This window comes from Lepidochelys kempii, chromosome 6, assembly GCF_965140285.1.
Source record: "Lepidochelys kempii isolate rLepKem1 chromosome 6, rLepKem1.hap1, whole genome shotgun sequence".
Classification (NCBI taxonomy): domain Eukaryota; kingdom Metazoa; phylum Chordata; order Testudines; family Cheloniidae; genus Lepidochelys; species Lepidochelys kempii.
This window is the reverse complement of record NC_136385.1, coordinates 86,656,373-86,678,086: the sequence shown is the minus strand read 5'-3', so window position 1 is coordinate 86,678,086 and position 21,714 is coordinate 86,656,373. Positions and strand designations below refer to the sequence as shown.

Genomic DNA, 21,714 nt, shown 5'->3' with positions numbered 1-21,714 from the left:
CTCGAACGACTGTTATTTGCATTGGCATAAAAAGCAGCCATGTTAAGGCCTGGCTGAAAATCAAGCCCTTTGTGAGCTGCCTAGAAGGCTTCAGCAGATGGGAGCCATATACATAAAATGTGGTGTCGTTATTACCTGGATTAATAAGTCAGTGTATCTGTTAACAATGCTTATTTGAAATGGCATAACAACTAATCTATCCTGAAAGGTGAGTTTATTTTATATACTGGATTGAGACACTTAAAAGCAAAATATACAGTCCCCCTTCTCTAGTAGTGAGGATGCTTTGAGTCTTAATGCTTTTCAATATATGCAAAAGATCACTGCTGTATAGTTTAAACTGCCCGATTAATTCTATTATTGATAGTATCACCAAGCACGTTACAACCTCTGTAGAACTGCTACAGCTTCCTGCCACCCCAGTTTAATATATCCCCAACCCCATTAACAATGGGTTATGCCCAGCTGTTTTGTGATGAAGATGTGGTTTACCACAAAGGAATCTTTATTCAACAAGGATCTGTATATTTCTTATAGCATCATGATGTTCTAAATGAAAACAAAAGAAAAACACAGCATTCCAGGCTCTGATTCTAGAAATGTGAGGTTGTAATGCACGCAGAGTCCTCACCCACTATAAGTAAGGAATTCAGACCCCTTTCCCTGCATGCTCCTTACTTTCTGACTCCTTAACCAGCACTAAACTCCTTCGTTTGATTTACCCTGAGTGGTTTTTTCCTAGCATACCCTCCAAAACTAGCCCTTTAAATCTGGGAAACACAACCAGCTGTGGCCTCAAATGGCTATTTTTGTCTCTGATTGTTACAGCTGACAGCCACCTCCCATCCAGCTAGCTCCTTATGTGCTGTTTCCCCCCTGGATTTCTTTTTTTTCATTCCTACGAAGGTAGGGTGATCAGATAGTGAGTGTTAAAAAATCGGGACAGGGTGTGTGGGGGGGTAATAGGTGCCTATATAAGAAAAAGCCCCCAAAATCGGGACTGTCCCTATAAAATCAGGACATCTGGTCACCCTATACGGAGGTGGCTATTTTTCACATTGCTTCCTCCACTCCACCAGCAACAGCAGAAGCCAGCATTCCACATCATTGTTAGGTTTTTAGCCCATCTTATGCAGATCAGGCTGCCAATGCATGGTGGTTCTCTGTATCTCCATTTTTTACCAAAGGCAAAAAGCTATTAGAAGATTCAGTTCTTGCCATATGATTGACACCCAGGCCTGACAGTTCAGCAGCTGAATTTAGTTTCTGGAAGATTTCACAGCTCACCTATGCCGAATGAATCTCCTTGTCAAAATCCATGCTTTTAAAATGAAATTTAGATTCTAAAAGTACTGGCTTGAGGTGTAGAGGGCATGCTGGAGAGAGGAGAGGGAGTGGCCCAAGGATGTGGTAGTTCAGCTATTCTTGGCCGACAGCCACTAGGGGGCCATTGCAGTCAGAATGTAAATTAGAGCAGCCCTGGAGCTGTACTGTATTTTAAGTGTCCTGCTGCTTCCCTGCTCCTCTAGAAATAATGGAAGATATTAGATGGATAAGGCCTATTAGGCATTTAGCCCACTCTCCTACCAATTCAGGATTGTTCTGTATGTTACATTTTCTATATATCTTCTTATAATATTTATATTTGCTTATTTCTAGGAATTTATTTTACAAATGTGCAAACGAGGAGCTTTCTCTCCAGTGGATAAGCAATGCAGGGTAGAACCCAAAGACACCTTGCACAAGCTGTGTATTGCTTAAACCGTAGCGTCCATTAGAGCAACCCAATCTGCTTAATCGTTCATTTCTTCAAGTGGCACAGAGATACAGCCCAAAAGACTAGTGCTTGACTGCTAATAAGAAAGAGAAGATGACTCACTGCTACTAAAGGTGAGTTATGGAGAGTAATTATATTTTAGTGGATCTGTTTATGAGTTACTTTCCCAGACGTAGAGATATTAAAGCTCCTTCCCACAGCCCTGCCTGCCTCCCTCTCGCCCCCACAGCAGTAGCAGCACAAGCCAGCATCTCACATCACTAGAACTGCCATTGCGGCTGGCACACGTGCACACACCCACACCTGAGCCACAGAGGTGAAGAATATTTTTTATGACATTATTTTTATGATAATCTATTTCAATGGTTAATTTAGTTTAGGGCACTGATTTATAACAAGTTTATAGATCTTTTTTACTATTCTTTGTTGAATTATAGAGGTGGCATGTGTGAAATAGAAGCAGTTGGCCTATTGTTCTGCTTCTCACGCAACCAGTAGAGTTCAGACAATAAAAAGATCTATAAAATTAATATATACAGAGAGAAAGGGACAGAGACAGAGAGAATATGTAATGCTTTAGAGTCTGATACCACATTTATCTCTCTGTGAGGCTAAGACTCAAAATTTACATGTGGAAATACCACAAAGATCTTACCCTCTTGCTGTAGTGAGAAATGACTTCTAAGAATCCTGCCTGTTTCATTTATAAAATCTGTTTCATTTATAAAACCAATCTTCATGGTGTAAGTTTTCCAGGTTTTTTTTTCTTTAGGATAGGACCATATTACTGGATTAACTTTTTAGAAACAGGCCATCAGTTGCCAGGGCTATTGTTGTTTGAGGATTATGAAACAACAAATATTTTATGAAAATGTAACTGCAACAGGATTTAGACTCCTATTTTTGCACCGTTACATCATGTCATATTTAAACACAACTCTCAGACTGTGATATAATATCAAATATATACATATACACATCTATGTATATGTATATATCTATGAATTCACACACATCACATGCTTTAAGTGGTAATGATATCTGTAATTTAGCTGTGATAAATTGTACTTAGCATGTAGCTTTGATTACCTCATCTTTACTCTACCCACTAATGTCTCCCTTGAGATTTATTCTATTTCAAACCTCTGAGAATCTGCAAACAGCCATAATCAAATAGACCAAAACAAAACAAAAACCTTAGCTTGTAACAAAAATGTTCCCTTTCCCCGCAAAATGAGGATCTACCTCCATACAAAAAGTTCATTGGTCTGAGGCCCATGATGGGTAATACTCCGTCCTGGACAAGTGACAGATTTATGATCTGTCTCAACACTGCAGGGCAATGCAATGGGCTACCACTTGCTTCTAGTCCTGGAAGAGTCCAAGATAGCTGATTTTCTAACTAGGGAATGAAGAATGATTTGTTTAGGTTTGGGTTAGAACTTTGTCTATTAATTTGCCTGAGATGTCAGCATGATTAGGTGTGCTTGCATGCTAAAACACACCAAAAATACAATACCAGTCCTTAGTATTAGTGCAGTTCTGCTTTACTGGCCATCAGTCTGGTTCTGTGACGGTGGGACTAGCAGAGCTCTTTTTCGAGTTGCTAAGATGACTCAATCAAAGATTTAACAAAACCTTCTAAAGAGACCCAAGTGCAACAATTAATCCATATTGAAATGACTTGGTCACTTCAGAGCTCTTATAGCTCTTCCAGCTTGTATAAATCTTTTAGTCCTCCAATGGATGATTTTACAGTCTGCTGCTATTCTAAACTCTCCCTTTCCCCCTGAGCTCCCATCTCTGATTGATTACTTCTCTACACGTTCAGTGGAGTAAGCAAATGGGTAGTGAGTAGATAATTGTAGAACTAGTTGATGCCTTTTCCTTTCATATGCATTAATAGCCTGCTTTAATAAACCTATTCACACACTATCCTTTCTTCTGCAGATTATAAATATATGGTAATATGAGGTCTGTCTTCTTGTCACAACACGTCACAACTTCTATTTGTACAAAACAGAGTAAAAACACTAAATATAATCCTTGCAGTCAACTGGGAAAGAAAAATCCTTCTGTCAAGGAGGAAAGGCATAAAAATGACTCGAACAGAATTTCAGTTTATCTTGTTAGGTTTTAAAGGAAACCAATTGCTTTCATAAACTGGGAGACAATTAAAGATGTCAAAAGTTGTAACAAAATTTAAGAATCTTTGTGAAAAGAATATTAGGGTTTTTTCATTTGACATATCCATCATTCTGTTCAGTCAGGAACAAGGACAGGCCAAACAGCAGAATATTTTGACAAATAATGAAAGGGATAGTTTTAAAAACTAACAATACCACTGACATTCCCCCCACCCTCCACTAATGCAAACAATAAGGCTTAAAGATCTGGTGTAGTCAGAAAGTTGGAAGGAAGAGCCAAGTTACAGGATCTGGCTTAGCTATATATACACAATTGGAGCAGATTATTAGATAATAAAAAAAGAAAATATGTAAATAATGTGTGTCACTGATTGATTGCCAGGGTTTAATCCACTTCCTTGGCTCAACATCATTCACAGACAGCGGGCAGAAGAAGAGACAAGTGCACACTTCAGTGCTGTCTAGACTCTTTATTGGTTTGTCCATCTCTATAAATCTGTTGTCTGGACATCTTCACTCTGCTTTTGTTTTACTAGCAGTTCTGAAAACACGTTTGCACTAAATCATTGGCTATGCCTACTCAAGCTAGCAGTGTATTATGGCAGAGCATCACACCTCTTAAGTCCAAGTTAAGTTGCCATTTCCATTAAATGTTGTGCTTCAGAGGGTTAAAGTTGTCAGTAGAGATGATTGTTCTGAGGTTTTTACACAGGGCGGGGTGTGTCTTCATTTGGTTTTTCCCTTTTTTTGGTTTATTTTACATATAAATATTTATCAACAAAATAGCTTTTGCTGGGTTTGTCCAACCTACCCACAAAAGAGCTTTTTTGTTTTAGAAACAGAAATGTTGCAGATCTTTTCTCCTGAATGATGAACCCAGTGGGATGTAAAAGGAAGAGGAACACACACATTGTGGGTGAACACATTATGGTTTTTTCCCTCAGAACGCAGGGTCAGCAGTTCTATTAGTTCAGCTAATTTCTATCAAATGACAATCTCAGAGTAGTGCTTGATGTGCCTCTCAGCTGTTAGGGAGACACTGGTACATAATGGAACCAACTAGTTAAATCCCCCATCAAATGATTAGATTTTCTAGCCCTGAATCATGGCTACATTCTGGCCCCTTTATGCTGCTCTGGTGGCATAAAGGGTTGCAACCTGAGCAAATTCCCCAGCCACAGAGATCTTCACTTGAGCTTCAGAGGGAATAGGCAGCCCTACATCCACCCCTATTCCCCCAAGGCACCTCTAATTTATGCTGGGACCTGGGCATATCCCCATCCAGGCTCAAAATAGGAAGAGCACAAAGGTGGCTTTACTGATCACACTGCCCAGGCTGCTGCTCCTAAGCTACACCACACAGGAGGTGCAACTGAGAATCGAAGCTGCTATGTGCGTGTAGGACATGCACAATACTGAAAACAAGATTTAAATCAAGCCACTAACAAACCAGTGGAAGAACTCACAGAGGGAGGTGGTGGATTCTCTGTCTCTTGAAAATTTTAAATCAAGATTGGATGTCTTTCTAAAAGATATGCTCTAGCTCTTCCAGAAGGAATTACTGCCTAAACTGTATGGCCTCCTGTGTTATGCAGGAAGTCTAACGAGATGATCAATAGTGGCCTTAAATTATGCATAGATGTGCCACAGTCTCAGGAGCAGGATGAATTGGCACTATAGGTCTAGTTGGGATTTGGTATTTCTCATCTCAGTTGCTCCCAAATATGCCAGTGAATCCTTTGCACTAGCTGTAATGGTGCTTCAGAGGAGGTGTTGGGAAAGCTGCCTCTAGATACTCTGGGATGCATCTTTTTCTGTGTTGTCCCCAGTCCCTAGCTTTGTTTCTGTGTTTAGCCAGCTCTTAATTATTCTCTCTCTCCTTTTTGTTCCTCTGATCTGTCCGTTTGCTCCTTTTCCTGTCTTTTGTCTTGTCATGTCATTCTCTCTCTCTCTACAGTCAAGCCGTAGTCATAAACTGTATTAGGATAGAAGAGCACTTTGCAGCCCCCTCATCTTGTGAACTGTTTGATCTGCACGGAAACAGACTAATCCTAATCCACTACCCTCTTTAAACTATTTACAAAGGGATCTGTGAAGGTAACAGATTACTATGCTAGTCCTTTCCTCTTTGCTTCTGTCCTGTGCCACCTTTAATGTGGTGCCCAAGGTGACGGCCTATCCCCCCGTCCCTAAAACCAGCCCTGAGAAGATATGCCAACATGTCTCCCTCTCACCAAGTCAGGAGGAGATATACTAAATTTATTGAATTTAGAAGTCTGTCATCCAAATGATTATTAATTGTATTAGAGTAATGCCCACAAAGTGCTAGATGCTGTCTACCCATATAGCTTGTAGGTTGTGTCCTGTGCACCTAACAATCTAAGAAGATGAGCAATGTACAAAAAAGTGCAGGAAAGGGATAAAATGTATAATTAAAATGTTTTAAAAATAAACACTAGTTATCCCCCAAATTCCCTAGTCTCTAGTCATTGCTAGGTGGCTAACTTCTTATAGGTGTCATAACAGAAGTGGGTCTTGAGAGGGATTTGAAGGAGAAGGCATTGCACTCATGGCTCAGTTCAGGGAGAGTGTTTTGTGCATAAAAGGTGGCATGGAAGAAACCATGAAAATAGTGTGGAAGACAGGAACAAATGGGAAGGCAAAGCAACTTAATGGGCAGAGGAGTGATATAGCAGACACAAATGGATAGATAGGAAGACACAATGTTGTGAAAGACCTTAAAGATGAAGACCAGGAGCATGAGTTTGTTAAAGGCAGGGAGTGAGTGGAGGGGTTGGAGGGAGGATAACCTGTTCTAAGTGAAGTAAGATCATCTTAGTGGCTGTGTTTTAAAAGGGCTAGAATGGGTCTGGTGGTAGACTTTTGCTCATTATGGCTTCCAAAGCATCTCTTACTCTGATGTGCTTTCTTAGGGTGCAAATACAGTTGTATTGGGTAAATTAATGCAAATCAGAGTTATGGTAAAGAGACTTCCCTTCCCCACCAGTAGAAACCTCTTGCTCTTATAGCAGATACAATACAATTTTGATGGGACTGTAACACAGTGTCCAGAGACTGCCTTGCATGAGAGCACACTTCTGCCACATGGACCAAAACTTTACAGCTGAAATTCATGTTGTTGTTTGAAATTTTAAACATGATTCACCATGAAGTCCCATTGTTTTCTTCCAAGAATTTCCTGGTCAAATACAACCATGCACACAATAACCATTAGCCCTAGAGGTAAACATCTCTGTCTTCAATGTTGATAATATAGGGTTATTACCTACAGAGAGGCTTACCCCTTTCAAAGTCTGTACTTTCATAAACACCATCTGAAGCTTATTCCTAGAGTGTATTCATGTTCACAGCTTTCTGTGGGAATTTGTATTTATTATGTATAGGTAAGAAATTTCTGGCACCATGTTTCTATGCGCTTCAGCTGGTCAATTATAGAAGAAGTTACTTTCTCCATGCTGCTTCTCTGCTGAAGTTTTGCAGGTTTACTTTTGACAGCAACTTTGGATCTGTAAAGGGAAATAACATGAACCATGTTTAATGAGCAGTAATTACAGGTTTAAATAGTTGGCACAATCAGAGTTCAGTGATTTCATTATTAAATGGCACCATAATTTATGCTAATCCTGATAACGGTTCCGGATGAGAGAGGTCCAGACATAGGAGATTGCACTGCAATTATTTACACCCTGTATTTCTGAAACAATAGATATGGTAATTTGAAAATCAGATGAATGTGATCTCATTTATTCTGGCAGAAAACACATGTAACAAGTTGTGTCAACAACTGTAAAATTAAATAGGGGTATTTGACTTCCATTCTAGGTCAATTCCTTCTTCTGAGCTTTCCTTGCCCTAAATACACTTCTGGCCAGGAACCATGCATGGAAAAAAGTCAAGAGGCAGAAAGCAGCAAGCTACTTAAGACATGGAATGTTGTTTGTTACTTTTCTCAGTGCACATTTTCAGTCTGGCCATAAGTTCTTGTTACAAGGTAGAATGTGGAAGCTATAGATGGCAAGTGACAGCTGTCCCCTGCTGGGCATCATGGCCCTGCCTTCCTAAGACTATAAGCTCTAGCCACTGTAAATGGGAGACATGCTGCCCCATCCCCCAACCTTCTTCAAATGCAGCCATCTGATACCTATTCCCCCTTAGCTCTACTCTGCTCCTGTTCAAGAGGGTCTGTGATGGGGTATAAACGCCACAGAGGTGAGGTTTCAGAGTAACAGCCATGTTAGTCTGTATTCGCAAAAAGAAAAGGAGTACTTGTGGCACCTTGGAGACAAACCAATTTCTTTGAGCATAAGCTTTCGTGGGGTACAGCTCACTTCATCGGATGCATGAGCTACAGCTCACTTCATCGGATGCATACTGTGGGAAAGTGTAGATGATCTTTTTATACACACAAAGCATGAAAAAATACCTCCCCCTACCCCACTCTCCTGCTGGTAATAGCTTATCTAAAGTGATCACTCTCCTTACAATGTGTATGATAATCAAGTTGGGCCATTTCCAGCACAAATCCAGGTTTTCTCACCCCCCCCCCCCCACAAACCCACTCTCCTGCTGGTAATAGCTTATCTAAAGTGATCACTCTCCTTACAATAACAGCTGTGTTAGTCTGTATTCACAAAAAGAAAAGGAGCACTTTTGGCACCCCAGAGACCAACCAATCCACTCGAGGACAAGCTCCCGTGAGCTACAGCTCACCTCACCGGATGCATCCGATGAAGTGAGCCGTAGCCCACAAAAGCCCACGCTCAAACAAACTGGCCAGTCTCCAAGGTGCCACAAGCACTCCCCTTCTCCTTACAATGTTTATGATAATCAAGGTGGGCCATTTCCAGCACAAATCCAGGGTTTAACAAGAACGTCTGAGGAGGGGGGGGTTAGGAAAAAACAAGGGGAAATAGGTTACCTTGCATAATGACTTAGCCACTCCCAGTCTCTATTCAAGCCTAAGTTAAGTGTATCCAATTTGCAAATGAATTCCAATTCAGTAGTCTCTCACTGGAGTCTGGACTTGAAGTTTTTTTGTTGTAATATCGCAACTTTCATGTCTGTATTCGCGTGATCAGAGAGATTGAAGTGTTCTCCGACTGGTTTATGAATGTTATAATTCTTGACATCTGATTTGTGTCCATTTATTCTTTTACGTAGAGACTGTCCAGTTTGACCAATATACATGGCAGAGGGGCGTTGCTGGCACATGATGGCATATATCACATTGGTAGATGTGCAGGTGAATGTGGCTGATGTGATTAGGCCATGTGATGGTGTCCCCTGAATAGATATGTGGGCACAGTGGGCAATGGGCTTTGTTGCAAGGATAGGTTCCTGGGTTAGTGGTTCTGTTGTGTGGTATGTGGTTGCTGGTGAGTATTTGCTTCAGGTTGGGGGGCTGTCTGTAGGCAAGGACTGGCCTGTCTCCCAAGATTTGTGAGAGTGTTGGGTCATCCTTCAGGATAGGTTGTAGATCCTTAATAATGAGTTGGAGGGGTTTTAGTTGGGGGCTGAAGGTGACAGCTAGTGGCGTTCTGTTATTTTCTTTGTTAGGCCTTTCCTGTAGTAGGTGACTTCTGGGAACTCTTCTGGATCTATCAATCTGTTTCTTCACTTCCGCAGGTGGGTATTGTAGTTGTAAGAATGCTTGATAGAGATCTTGTAGGTGTTTGTCTCTGTCTGAGGGTTGGGGCAAATGCGGTTGTATCGCAGAGCTTGGCTGTAGACAATGGATTGTGTATCCGATGAAGTGAGCTGTACCTCACGAAAGCTTATGCTCAAATAAATTGGTTAGTCTCTAAGGTGCCACAAGTACTCCTTTTCTTTTTACAGAGGTGAGGGTTACCAGTAGTCTGAGAGCTCAGTTAGCCCACCCTGCTGCAGCTGGGATCTATGTAAAGCTTGATTTGTTATCAAACCCAGCTTGGGAGGAGTGGGGCCTTCTTCAGAAAGGAAGTAAAAGCTACAGTGGAGGTCCAGGAGAAGGACCCAGATAAGGTCACCAACAGCCCCATGTTATAAGGGATGTCCCTTATGTAAATAACAAATTGCCTGTTCCATAATAAATCAGTACAGGATGCCTTTTATCCCATATTTCAGTTCTGCTGGGCCTGAAGTAGCCTGAAGTGCTGCTCTGGCACGTGAAATCCAGGATGGAGTGGTGCTCCAGCACTTCCCTTTGCAAAGTGCTATTGGTTGGCAACTTGACCTGGTGGATGGGGCCACAATGCCACTCTCATCAGTCCTGGCCACCCCTCCATCTTGTATGACAGAGGTTGGACCAAATGTGAGTGACATTGCGACCCCACCCACCAGGTCAAGTTGCCAACATTACTCAAATTTGGCCAAGCCATCTCTCTATCTGGCAAGCAGCGCCCAGATCTGCAGAGAGAGAACCCCCAGGAAGTATGGGTGAGGAGAAGAGACTTGTCCCCAGAGGCAGTGAAGAATGAGGACAATTGCAGTCTGTTCCATATTTTTGAAATACAATGTTGGCAAACCAGGCCTAGAAGGAAGAGGGTTAGAGTTCCCTCACTCTGGGAAAGAAACCATGGGGACACTGAAGGTGAAGGGCTAGTCCTAATGCTAGGCCCTTGGAAAGGGCTGGAGATCCAAGTCACAAGAAAAAGCAGACTGCCATAGGGCCAGAGCAACTATCAGGGGAGGATGCCAAAGAAAGAGAGCCTGCTACACCGCACCCAGCCACAAGGGAGTGCATTGGCTTGAGAATCATTCTATAGGATCCCACTCCCGATCTATCCAACAGAGCCACCTGTAAATTGCTCATTTTCTAATTGAAACACATCTGTCAAACGGCAAGAAGAGACAATGTCAGAGTCAACTAAACTTGCAGGGGGAAGCCAAGGCAGGTTATGGAGCATGGGTGTAATGTGCTCCATGCCAGAGACCAAGCTGAGTAATTTGGCAGTCACATTCTGCATTAGCTGATGTTTCCAAATGGTCTTCAGGAGAGTGCATTGCACTAATCGCTTTGGAAGTAATCAGGCATGAGTAACTGTGGCAAGGTCCACATCTGAAATGAAAGGTCATAATGTACTCTGTTTGTCACCATCTTATCTGCCACTGTTAATATATTAACTTCTAGGACAGGATATGTAGGCCCTGGAATAAGTTAACCTTGCCATGGTAGACTAGGCTAATATGCTTAGACTTGGTGAATAATGACTGTAGCTCTCTGTACACTTCTGCATAAGACTAAGCAAATAATTCAGAGGAAAACATTTTTGAATGAATTTAGCTTGTTTTTCGTTGGCAAACTGTAAGATTTGATGTTTTGCAAATGTATTTTTTGAAAATATCTATTGAATAAGTTTTGCAAATAATTGTTTTGTAGCTTGTTCACAAGCAGTTTGGCTGGACATATAACTCACATGTTCTTGTTTCTGTGCCCTGATGGATGAGTGTACATCTTTTAAATAGTTTTTATTGCAAACGCTCACATTTATAAGTCAAATATTTGCCTTAACATCAGAACATAAGAATGGCCATATTGGGTCAGACCAAAGGCCCATCTAGCCCAGTATCCTGTCTTCTGACAGTGGCCAATATCAGGTGCTCCAGAGGGAATGAACAGTACAGGTAATCATCAAGTGATTCATCCCCTGTCGCTCATTCCCCGCTTCTGGCAAACAGAGGCTAGGGACACCATCACTGTCCATCCTGGTTAATAGCCATTGATGGACCTATCCTCCATAAATGTATCTAGTTCTTTTTTGAACCCTGCTATAATCTTGGCCTTCACAACATCCCCTGGAAATGAGTTCCACAGGTTGACTGTGCATTGTGTGAAAAAATATTTCCTTTGTTTGTTTTAAACCTGCTGCCTATTAATTTCATTTGGTGACCCCTAGTTCTTGTGTTATGAGAAGGAGTAAACAACACTTCCTTATCTACTTTCTAAACACCAGTCATGATTTTCTTGATCTCTATCATATCCCAGATATGATAGTCCCAGATTTATTAATCTCTCCACATACGGCAGTCATTCTACAACCCCTAATCTTTTTTGTTGCACTTTTCTGAACCTTTTCCAAGTCCAATATATCTTTTTTGAAATGGGGCAATCACATCTTCACACAGTATTCAAGATGTGGGTGTATCATGGATTTATATAGAGGCAATATGATATTTTCTGTCTTATTATCTATCCCTTTCTTAATTATTCCCAGCATTCTGTTCGCTTTTTTGACTGCCGCTGCACATTGAGTGGATGTTTTCAGAGAACTATCTACAATGACTCCAAGATCTCTTTCTTGAGTGGTAACAGCTAATTTAGACATATACATTTTATATGTATAGTTGGGATTATGTTTTCCAATGTGCATTACTTTGCATTTATCGACATCGAATTTCATCTGCCATTTTGTTGCCCAGTCACCCAGTTTTGAGAGATCCTTTTGTAGCTTTTTGCAATCTGCCTGGGACTTAACTATCTTGAGTAGTTTTGTATCATCTGCAAATTTTACCACCTGACTGTTTACCCCTTTTTCCAGATCCTTTATGAATATGTTAAATAGGACTGGGCCCAGTACAGACCCCTGGGGACACCTCTATTTACCTCTCTCCATTCTGAAAACTGACCATTTATTCCTACCCTTTGTTTCCTATTTTTTAACCAGTTACTAATCCATGAGAGAACCTTCTTTCTTATCCCATGACTGCTTACTTTGCTTAAGAGCCTTTGGTGAGGGACCTAGTCAAAGGCTTTCTGAAAATCTAAATACACTATATCCACTCTTGTCCACATGCTTGTTGACCCCCTCAAAGAATTCTAGTAGATTGGTGAGGCATGATTTCCCTTTACAAAAAAACATATTGACTATTCCCCAACAAATTATGTTCATCTATGTGTCTGACAATTTCGTTCTTTACTATACATAGTTTCAACCAGTTTGTCCGGTACTGAAGTCGGGCTTACCGGTCTGTAATTGCCAGGATCTCCTCTGGAGCCCTTTTTAAAAATTGGCATTACATTAGCTATCCTCCAGTCATTTGGTACAGAAGCTGGTTTAAATGATAGGTTACAGACAACAGTTAGTCCTGCAATTTCACTTTTGAGTTCCTTCAGAACTCTTGGGTGAATGCCATCTGGTCCTGGAGACTTATTACTATTTAACTTACCAATTTGTTCCAAACCCTCCTCTAATGACACCTCAATCTGGGACAGTTCCTCAGATTTGTCACCTAAAAGGAATGGTTCAGGTTTGGGAATCTCCCTCACCTCCTCAACCATGAAGACCGGTGCAAAGAATTAATTTAGTTTCTCCGCAATGGCCTTATTGTCCTTGAGTGCTCCTTTATCATCTTGATCGTCCAGTGGCCCCACTGGTTGTTTATCAGGCTTCCTGCTTCTGATGTACTTAAAATTTTTTTTGCTATTACTTTTTGAGTCTTTGGCTAGCTGTTCTTCAAATTCTTTTTTGGCCTTCCTCATTATATTTTTACACTTCATTTTCCAGAGTATCAGAGGGGTAACTGTGTTAGTCTGTATCCACAAAAGCAATGAGGAGTCCAGTGGCACCTTAAAGACTAATACATTTATTTGGGCATAAGCATTTGTGGGTAAAAAACCCACTTCTTCAGATGCATGGAGTGAAAATTACAGATGCAGGCATAAATATACTGACACATGAAGAGAAGGGAGTTACCTTACAAGTGGAGAACCAGTGTTGACAGAAAGAAAAGAAATACTTGTGGCACCTTAGAGACTAACCAATTTATTTGAGCATAAGCTTTCGTGAGCTACAGCTCACTTCATCGGATGCATACCGTGGAAAGTTTAGAAGATCTTATATACACACAAAGCTCTTCTAAACTTTCCACAGTATGCATCCGATGAAGTGAGCTGTAGCTCACGAAAGCTTATGCTCAAATAAATTGGTTAGTCTCTAAGGTGCCACAAATACTCCTTTTCTTTTTGCAAATACAGACTAACACGGCTGTTACTCTGAAACCTGTCATTATGCAAAGTGTTGACAGAGCCAGTTCAATCAGGGTAGATGGTCCACTCCCAATAATTGATGAGGAGGTGTCAATACCAAGAGAGGGAAAATTGTTTTTGTAGTGAGCCAGCCTCTCCCAGTCCCTATTCAAGCCCAAATTAATAGTTTTAAATTTGCAAATGAATTGTAGCTCTGCAGTTTCTCTCTGAAGTCTGTTTTTGAAGTTTTTTTGTTGAAGTATGGCTACTTTTAAATCTGTTATGGAATGTCCAGTGAGATTGAAGTGTTCTCCCACTGGCTTTTGTATATTACCATTCCTGATGTCTGATTTTGTGTCCATTTATTCTTTTACATAGAGCCTGTCTGGTTTGGCCAATGTACATGGCAGAGGGGCATTGCTGGCACATATCACATTAGTAGATGTGCTGGTGAATGAGCCTCTGATGGTGTGGCTGATGTGGTTGGGTCCTCTGATGGTGTCACCAGAGTAGATATGGGGACAGAACAGGCAACGAGGTTTGTTACAGGGATTGGTTCCTGGGTTAGTGTTTTCTGTGGTGTGGTGTGTAGTTGCTGGTGAGTATTTGCTTCAGGTTGGGGGGCTGTCTGTAAGCGAGGACTGGCCTGCCTCCCAAGATCTGTGAGAGTGAGGGATCGTTTTCCAGGAGAGGTTGCAGATCATTGATGATGTGCTGGAGAGGTTTTAGTTGGGGGCTGTACGTGATGGCCAGTGGTGTTCTGTTATTTTCCTTGTTGGACCTGTAGTAGGTGACTTCTGGGTAACTGTCTCGCTCTGTCAATCTGTTTCCTCACATCTGTTCCATTTGCCAGAGTTTTTGCTCCTTTCTATTTTCCTCACTAGGATTTAACTTCCACTTTTTAAAGAATTCCTTTTTGTCTTTCACTGCTTCTTTTACTTTGTTGTTTAGCCATGGTGGCTCTTTTTTGGTTCTCTTACTATGTTTTGGGGTACACATTTAAGTTGAGCCTCTATTATGGTGTCTTTTAAAAGTTTCCATGCAGCTTGTAGGGATTTTACTTTTGGTGCTGTAGCCTTTAATTTCTGTTTAACTAACCTCCTAATTTTTGTGTAGTTCCTCTTTCTGAAATTAAATGCTACAGTGTTGGGCCACTGTGTGGTATTTTACCCACCACAGGGATGTTAAATTTAATTATATTACGGTCACTATTACCAAGCGGTCCAGCTATATTCACCTCTTGGACCTGATTCTGTGCTCCACTTAGGACTAAATCAAGAATTGCCTCTCCTCTGGTGGGTTCCAGGACTAGCTGCTCCAAGAAAGAGTCACTTAAGGTGTCAAGAAACTTTATCTCTGCATCCCTTCCTGAGGTGATATAGCCTCTCTAATCTCCCTGAGCATTTCACAGTCACTATCACCATCCTGGTCAGGTAGTCTGTAACATATTCCTACTGTTATATTTTTATTATTCAAGCATGGAATTACTATCCATAGAGATTCTGTGGTACAGTTTGGTTCATTTAAGATTTTTACTTCATTTGATTCTACGCTTTCTTTCATATATAGTGCCATTCCCACACTAGCACGACCTGTTCTGTCCTTCTGATATATTTTGTACCTTGGTATTACTGTGTCCCATTGATTATCCTCATTCCACCAAGTTTCTGTGATGCCTATTATATCAATATCCTCATTTAGTATGAGGCACTCTAGTTCACCCATCTTATTATTTAGACTTCTAGCATTGGTATATAAGCACTTTAAAAAATTGTCACTTTTTAGCTGCCTGCCATTACATTAGGTTATTGAATGTGACTTTTTTTCATTGGACTGTTTATCATCAGATCCTACCTATATTTTATCATCTTCCATCCTCTCCTTATTAGGACATAGGGAATCTCAATTTTTAGATCCTCCCCGAAGGGATGTCCGAACCACATGCTCCTCTGCACCTGTCTGCTTTCCCCCAGCCCTTAGTTTAGAAACTGCTCTATGATCTTTTTAATTTTAAGTGCCATTTTGGTTTAGGTGGAGCCCATCCTTCCTGTATCCCCCTTTCCCAAAAGTTTCCCCAGTTCCTAATAAATCTAAACCCCTCCTCCCTACCCCATCGTCTCATCCACTCATTGAGACCCTGCAGTTCTGCCTGTCTAATTGGCCCTGTGTGTGGAACTGGAAGCATTTCAGAGAATGCTACCATGGAAGTCCTGGACTTCAATCTCTTACCTAACAGCCTAAATTTGGCCTCCAGGGCCTCTCTCCTATCCTACCCTATGTCATTGGTACCTGCATGTACCATGACCACTGTGTTCTCCCCAGCACTACACATAAGCTTAGTTAGATGTCTCGAGAGATCTGCAACCTTCACACCAGGCAGGCAAGTCACCATGAGGTTCTCCTGATCATCACAAACCCAGCTATCTAGGTTTCTAATGATCAAATCACCCATTACTAATACCTGTCTCTTCCTAATAACTGGAGTTCCCTCCCCTGGAGAGAGATCCTCAGTGCGTGAGGATACCACAACATAATCTGGAAGGAGGGTCCCAACTATGGGATCATTTCCCTCTGCTCCAGTTGGATGGTCTCCTTCCCTGAGGCTTTCATCCTCCTCAACAGCACAGAGGCTGTCAGACTGGGGGTGGGACCATTCTACTGAGTCCCGAAAAATCTTATCTATGTACCTCCCTGTCTCCCTTAGCTCCCCCAGCTCAGCCACCCAGGCCTCCAAAGCTCGTATGCAGACACTGAGAGCCAGGAGCTCTTTGCACCGAATGCACACATACGCCACCTGCCCGCAGAGAAGGTAATCATACATGCTGTATTGAGTGCAATAAACTGGGTAGCCCCCACTCTGTTGCTGGACTTCTGCCTGCATTCTCTTTTTACTCCTGTAGCTGGTTCCTTTGTTGTTTTGTTTTTATCAGGGGATGTTTTTTAGCGTAAGTTTAAAGAAGTTTAAGAAATGTTAAGTGGATGTAGCCCCTGTAAACTCCCTCACAAAACTCCCGTTAGCTGCTCCTCTGGTCCTTTAGGAGCAGGCTTTTTAAAGTCCTGGTCTTCCTGAATAGCCTTGCCTCCTGGTTAAGGGTTGATGGGTGCTAAAGGGCTTAGGGATCAAAGCCTTGTTAAGAAGCTCTCAGCCTTGCCTAGAAGACCGCTAGGCTCAGCACCCACACGGTCAGCAACCCCCAAACAAACAGACCACACGGTATATTTCAGTCCAATAGCAAGCATACCATAACAAACACAAACACACACACGCACACTAGACAACAAACTTACCCCAAGGGTCATATAATTGCTCCTCCTTCACCTGGAGAAGTCCCTTGCAAAGCTCCCGTTAGCTGCTCCTGTTCGCTAGCTCCTTCCATGAATATTATCTAATATTTGTTATTTCAGTTCGTATTCTTGCCACTAAACTTCTTTGATGAAGTATTCAGAAAGGATCATGAACAAAGGTAAAGAAAACTTTTCATTTGAGCAAATATTTGTGGAAATTTCTGAAGTGTTTGTTCGGGTAAAGTTCTGGGTCAAGGGGCAATTTTTCATTAACTAGTTTTGAGTCCTGTTCTTAGCCATATCTCTTGTACTGGCACAGAGAAAGTTCCCATAAAGTAACAATAATATAAGTCAGTAGAGTCACCCACTTCTGTGAACATTGGCAAAATGTCTGAGCTGTAGCTCACGAAAGCTCATGCTCAAATAAATTGGTTAGTCTCTAAGGTGCCACAAGTCCTCCTTTTCTTTTTGCCTTACTGTTGCCACTTCTATTTTATGCATGACAGAGCCCATTACCCCCTCCCTGCAGTAGCATCCCCAGTAATCAAAGAGAGGAAATATATGAAATATGTACTGACTTTCAGTGTCCAGAGAGTGTTTTAGTAAAACTTCCTTCCTGGAATATTAGAGTCCATCCCCATTAGCAGCAATAATATAACTTTCAAACCTACAAAACCTGTTTATCAAAGCAGCACATGTTCAGCAAGGTAAGGCAGAAACGCAAAGGGTGGAATAAGTGGGAAAGTTGCCATTCTCATTGTCCTAATTACAGTATATAATATTTTGGCAGAGTGACAACTGAGTCGTTTTATTCCGGTACCCTCTAACAATCAACAGGATATTACTCCAAGTAGTGACATTAAGGCCCTGGTTCTGCAAGATGCTGAGCACTCTGGTTCCAATCCAGCAAAGCACATAAGTATGTGCTTAACTTTACACACGTGAGTAGTCTGAATTCCTTGGCATGGCTGAGAGGTAGGATGGTCCAGTGGTTAGGGAGCTAACCTGGGATTGGGACACAGGGATTCAGTTCCCCTGCTCCACCATAGATTTGAGTAAATTAGTTAGCCCCTCTGAGTTCTTCATTTGTAGAATGGGAATAGTAGTACTTCCCTACCTCACAGGGCAGTTGTGAAGATAAACATGGTAAGAGACTGTGAGACACTCAGATATTGTAAGTACAGTAAAAGCTTTTTAATCCAGCATGTTGGGGGAATGAGGGGTGTGGTAAGTCAAAAATTCCGGTTAACTAAGAGGAAGTTTGAGTGCAGGAGGGGGTGCAGGGCTGGGGGTTGGGGCACTGGCTCTGGGAGGAAGTTTGGATGCGGGAGGGGGCTCGGGGCAGGAGTGTTGGGGCATGGGAGGAGTTTTGGGGTGCCGGATCTGGGGGGTGCTCACCTCAGGTGGCTCCCAGCAAGTGGCAACCTGTCCCTGCTGTTCCTAGGCGGAGGCACAGCCAGGCAGCTCTATGTGCTGCTCCCACTCCTCCCCAAGCACTGGCTCTACAGCTCCCATTGGCTGCAGGGAACTGCAGGGGCGGTGCATGCAGGTGGAGGCAGTGCACAGAGCCACCTAACCTTGCCTCCGGACTTTCTATGAAGGTTAGAAATGCCGGTTTGTAGAGCTTTCCGGTTGGTACAGGGCCGGATAACACAGCTTTCATTGTACTTTAGATACTCATATTCCTAAAGTGAATCATGTCTTTAAGTGCTCTACAGGAGCAGATTGATCCCTTATGGAGCAACACATAACTATGTTCTAGTGCTGTCTACCTAACTCCCAAGCTAATTCATCTCACCACAAAGGTATAGTGGAAATGAACAATATAACTTAATAAAACTCAGATATTTGATTTGGATAAGCACCAGTAAGCTTTTCAAATCAGCTCCCCAAATTCAGATGATCTTATTATCTGAAATGTCCAAACCTCTTACGTCTGGAAAACTAACTTGCAAGAAGAGACTCTCACAATATTTTTGGTACTTCCTGCTTCCAGTCCAGCTGGAAATTTCATGAGAACAGCTTTTCTCATGGTATCTCAGCACTTCTATTTCTGGTCTTGACTTAAACCAGGAAGTATAAAAGCACATTAAAATTAATAGTAGTAATAAATTTTTTTTTTAAAAAAGTCAAACCTTAAAGTTTTTTGTTTGTTTTAAGTTTGAGGCAATGACATTTCAGGTGGGTTCTTGTTTTATCCAAACCAGTCTGACCCTACACCAAATAGAAATTTAAACTATTAGAGGAACAAAACTGTGAAGAGGACCTGAACTCTGTGCAACGTGGTGTAATTGTTAGGATAGTAGCTGTCAAAAGCATATTTAAATGTAATCAACTTCTCCTTGCATTGATATACAGTCTGTTTATACAGCAGCTATGCCATTTAGTATCTCTCCATGTTTAGAAAGAGAATGCTACAATGTGCTGGGCATTTACAGAAAAGATATTTCATGTAGAAGCTCATTTTATAAGTACAGAAGTTAATTCCGCAGAAATGCATGTTAACTCCATAGGAAAGTATTCTTGTGTTTATTTTCTAGGTTCTCTGGAACCAGTAGACATAAAACACTCCATGTTGGAAATATACAGCATACAGCTCTGAGCAAAAGGGCCTACTTTCGTCATGGAAAAGATAAACAATGGCCTAACTGGAGGAAACATCTCTTCTGGATGGAGCCCATCTTGGAGCTGTCAGCTGCAGAAGTTACAAATGGCTTTGTTGCTTTGTAACATAAACAGCCTTTGAAAATGTTGGTGCTGAGCTGTTGATATTAAAATCACCTCATTAATTACCTTTGGAAGTAACAAAAGTTATTTAAGCTCCTATACTGGTTTCCTATAGAGGATGATAATAATAATAATACTTTAAAAAAAGTTATTTATTATGTAAGGCCTCAGTCAACCTTCATAGTAAGTAAAGTCGGAAAGCCACAGGTATGTCATTAGAAAAAGTTTCTCAAAATGTGGAAACTGATCAGGTCAAGGCCAGGCGTACAATGTGTGGAATATAAAGGAAACTTAGTACTCTAATATGTAAAGGAGCGATGGGTGCCTTATACAGGAAGGTTGGCACTACGAGAAAGAAATGTTGGCATTTCTCTCTATTTATTTTTGTGTTTTATGGGTTTGGAGAACTGGGGAAGTAACAAGGATTAGGATGGAATCTTGCAGCCCAGAGAGAAGGAAAAAAAGGAAGAATCATTTTCCTGGAGGGTGCAAATCCATCCTCATGAGTTTGGTGATTTTTCTGAATTCTCACTAGAAGGGGAAATTGGGTGGGTGAATTCCCACTTTGGGAGGCTAGCCTGCTGACCCCGCCCCTTCTGCCTGTGGCCCTGCCCCCCATAACAGAAGGAGCCTGAGTGGCCCCCCTGTGACCAGAGGAGCCCCGCCGCGCCCAACCCAGCCTCCCTGGGCCAGCCCCACTAGCCCCAGGGCTGAGCAGAGTGCTGTGCCAGGTCGTGCCGGCCCCAGTGCGGGCCGAGCCGAGTTGCTTCTGCCCCCTCCTCCCTCCTGAGTGCCGGGCCGCGCCGCCGCGCCGGCCCCAGCGCCGGGCCGAGCTACTCCCTGCCCAAGTGCCGGGCCGAGCTGCTGTGTCCCCGCCCAAGTGCCGGGCACAGCCGGCGACTCCCCGCCCCCCGCGGCCAAGCTGGCGACCCCTGTGCCCAGCTGAGCCGCCACACTTCCCCGCTCGACCCCCGCGCTTCCCGCTGAACTTGCAGCGTCCCTCCTCACTCCCCTGCCCCCGAAGAGAAGCGACATGGTGAGCAGCGGAGACCTGGGGGTGGGTGGAGGGCAGGCGGCAGCTGCAGCAGGCAGGGGGCGGGGAGACCTCGGGGAAGGGAAGGGGCCACCACGGCCCAGGTGTCCCTCGCCGCCGCCCATGGGGAAAATCAGTACTTAAGGAAAAGCAGTGCGAGGCACTTGCACCAGTGGAAGTAGGTGAGGCAGTTGCCAAGGCTGTGGAGAGGAGCCCAACCCACTGAGAGTCATAGAATTATAGGACTGGAAAAGATCTGGAGAAGTCATCCACTCCAGTTCCTTTTTACTCATGGCTGGACTAAGTATTATCTTGACCAGGGGTTCTCAAATTGGGGGTCGGGACCCCTTATGGGGTTGTGAGGTTATTACATGTCGGGGGGGTGTCCTGGTTCTCTTCAGGGGCAGGGGAGTGAGGAGGGAGCTATCAGCCTCCACCCAAACCCCAATTTGCCTCCAGCATTTACAGTGGCATTAAATATATTAAAAAGTGTTTTTAATTTATAAGGGGGGGAGGTCGCACTCAGAGGCTTGCTATGTGAAAGGGGTCACCAGTACAAAAGTTTGAGAACTACTGATCTAGACTGTCCCTGACAGGTGTTTGTCCAACCTGCTCTTAATCTCTAATGATTGAGATTCCACAACGTCCCAAGGCAATTCAGTTCAGTGCTTAACCACCCTGACAGTAAGGAAGTTTTTCCCAGTATCCAACCTAAACCACCCTTGCTACAATTTAAGACCACTGCTTCTCATTCTATCTTCAGAGGTTAAGGAGAACAATT

At 42.5% G+C, this 21,714-nt stretch overlaps 1 long non-coding RNA gene across 2 annotated transcripts; it reads left to right on the top strand.

The window, feature by feature from the left end:
* Positions 1-370: 370 nt before the first annotated feature.
* On the top strand, positions 371-19,947 carry LOC140913882 (uncharacterized). Of its 2 annotated transcripts, XR_012159685.2 has the most exons (6): positions 371-640; positions 1,660-1,890; positions 16,593-16,697; positions 17,294-17,352; positions 17,964-18,114; positions 19,714-19,947. It is a non-coding gene; the product is annotated as an uncharacterized LOC140913882 (long non-coding RNA). The 2 variants fall into 2 exon arrangements; XR_012159686.2 differs by lacking the exon at positions 16,593-16,697.
* The last annotated feature ends 1,767 nt before the right edge of the window (positions 19,948-21,714 follow it).